The sequence below is a fragment of the Pinus tabuliformis genome, chromosome 5_2, assembly GCF_031772625.1.
Source record: "Pinus tabuliformis cultivar Carrire ecotype Pingquan chromosome 5_2, CPIR1, whole genome shotgun sequence".
Lineage (NCBI taxonomy): Eukaryota > Viridiplantae > Streptophyta > Pinopsida > Pinales > Pinaceae > Pinus > Pinus tabuliformis.
The window spans coordinates 415,944,288-415,947,171 of record NC_142306.1 but is presented as its reverse complement, the minus strand read 5'-3'; the positions used below and the strand labels follow the sequence as shown (position 1 = coordinate 415,947,171).

The following is a 2,884-nucleotide window of genomic DNA, read 5'->3' as shown; positions in this document are numbered from 1 at the left end:
TTTCTTTTGCATTTCAATGCAAATCCACTTCATTAATAAAATCTATGCACTACTGTGCAATGTCTTCACCTGCTTCATGTGTTGGTCTTCATTCTGAGCACTCCCTGCTCTTTCGCTGTTGTGCGTTACACAAATCTAATGTGCAACAATAAAATTTCGCTATTTCATTCATGCATTGCTGTGCACTCTCTCTTTTTTTTAAAACGCTCCCCCAGCTCTCATATTACAAAAAAAATGCTCAACACAAACTACAACCCACGCATGAAAAAAACTACAGCCCTCTCCCACATAACAATATATAAAAACATATATATAAAAAAAACGTGGCCCATAATAATATTAAAGGCCCACACCTAAACTACGTACATGCATATATAAAAATATAATAACGGGTCCATAACCATTTAAAAGGGCCTCCACCTAATCCTACGTAAATGCATTAAAGCCATGTCGTTTCCTCCACGGCGGTCAACCACAAAACTTTCAATCCACGCAAACTTTAAATTGACGCAGGCCCGTGCACCTTCAAGAGATCGACGGCTGACAACACGCAAGGAGATCGGACGGCTGGAGTGGATATCGGAAGGCAGTTTGCAGCAGGACTTTAGCTTCCGAGAAAGTTACGTCGGCTGATGTCAGGTGTGTGACACGCGTCTGCACCAAATCCCATCGGAGCCAAGTATACGGAAACTGCTTTTCGCTGGAAGGCGGTCCGAGATAAAAGACGGTTTTGCTGAGCGGTTTGGGGGATGTACGTCTGCGTTGAAATTAGATTTCAACATGAGGAACTTCTCAGATGGCTAGGGACCTATAAATTTACAGATGATCACCTGTTATTTCATTCGTTCAATAGTGGAACCCATTTTTTTAGGTGGAATTTCCATAAGAGGGATGTTTGAGCCTGTGGATGACAAGGGTTGGGCTTCTACTCTGTTTTCGCTGCTTGATCCGCAGGTGTGCTTGATGATTGACGCTGGCTTGAACCTATTGTAGTGGAAGCACTAGCGTGTTGTGAAGTTGTTGGATTGGTGATTTTGCAGGGTTGTTGCTGGGAATCCCGATTGGCTACCACCATCTTGAACAAAGGGCCTCCGGCCCCATGGGGTATCATCGGTTCAGAATCAAAAGCGACAGACTGAAAAGCTAATCAAACCCTAGTTGCAGAGCAAATCTCATTCTGTAATGCCATTTTTTTTATATTATATTTTACTTAACATCAGAGTTGAATTTTTGAAGTATAACCCACATTAATATATGGATAAATGTTACAGCCATCACAAAACATAACCCCTCAGTCCATGCTTGTCCCATGGGAACCTTCCTTAAAGAAAAGATGCATCACAAAGAAAAGATTGTGGGAACATTGACCTGAACTACAGAGGGCACCGTGCAAAAAGCGAAGCCTAAAATACCCTAAATACAAGACACGCTACAGGAATGTTCCTCGACACATTCCAGTTAATTAAATGCTTCCTTGCTTGCTGTGACAATCGCCCTGCAGCTTCAGTCCATGAACATGGCCCTTTCCATCTAATCCCTTTTTGAAAAATTTCATCCGATACTCTCCAAAAGAAACTCCCTGATACACTGGAGGATGCTCCTCGTCTGTCAATTTTGTCCTGGGCGACACCACCATATCAGGCGCAGGGCTGCAAAGCATGGCCCATGACATTCTGGCGAGGTCTTTCTGCACCACGCTCCTATGCTCAATGCTCTTGTATTTCCCATTGCTCAATATCTGTTCATCAACATACCAACTATTATCAACCAACAAGAAACAAAATGTCAATATGTTACGAGTATGATCTCTACATACCTCCAACTGATCACCGACATTGACAACCAGAGCGCCAGGAACGCATTGGACATCAAGCCACTCCCCATCTTTGCGAATTTGAAGCCCCGGGATTTGGTTGTGGAGGAGAATGGTAAGCGCGACCATATCAGAATGGGGTGCCATTCCCTCAACCAGATCCGGTTGAGGACACCGTTGGTAGTAATTTATTACTATATGCAACTCCTTCCTCTCCTCTCCCACGCTCTCGTTCAGAGAATTTTCAGTATCTAAACCAAGATCTCACGACCATACCGCCATCAGCCACTCAAATAGCTTCGACAACTCTCTTCACAGAATTAATACAGTATACACAGACATAGAAAGTACATAACCACTACGTGAAATCAGAAACTTGTATGGGACATTTCGTCATTTGTCTGGTGGCAGGAGGCCAGAGACCGTTATAGTAATAGTCTCGCCAGTCCGATTTATCCTCTCCATCTGAGTATCCGAGTTTGCTGCCATATCCGATGGGATTTTTTGGTTCGTTAGTGTAGGCTTCCTTTTCTTCAACCGGAAGTTGGAAGAGAGCTTTGCTGATTGCTTGTACTCGAGCGATAAGAGAGTCCGCGATGCCATGATTTATAATGAGGAAGAAACCCCACTTCTCTGCAGCCTCTAAAATTTGGGCAACGATTGTGTGATTCTGATCATGATGTCGCGGCAGAAGGCTCAAATCCTACAAATCGATAATGGGAACGTTCAGGTCCTCCTGTACGAGTGCCTTCTCCACTTGCCTCACGAACTCCGGCGGAAACGTCTGGATTCCACTCTCCGCCAATGTCTGCACTCGGCTCATTGCCCGCTTCTCCAGCACCGCCATTGCCTTGCTAGCATCCATGGAAACTCTTATTTCCACCTCTATAGCATTATAAATGCCCTCTGGCAGGAAATAGCGCTCGCCCTCTGAGGGAAATAGCGCTCGCCCTCTGAGTGACAACACGTGAACAAATGAATAGAGCTTGGAGTGACAGCACGTGAACAAATGAAAGAGAGGGCGAAGGCTATCTCCCTTACATGTCTATAGAGGTGGAAATAGGAGTTTCC

General features: G+C 44.6%; 1 pseudogene across 1 annotated transcript; it reads right to left on the bottom strand.

The window, feature by feature from the left end:
- Nucleotides 1–1,233: 1,233 nt before the first annotated feature.
- On the bottom strand, nt 1,234–2,677 carry LOC149159313 (flavonol synthase/flavanone 3-hydroxylase-like; annotated as a pseudogene). The gene is made up of 3 exons (XR_016261110.1): nt 2,176–2,677; nt 1,817–2,123; nt 1,234–1,738 (listed from the first exon to the last, which is right to left on the bottom strand). The product of XR_016261110.1 is annotated as a flavonol synthase/flavanone 3-hydroxylase-like (transcript).
- Between the last annotated feature and the right edge of the window lie 207 nt (nt 2,678–2,884).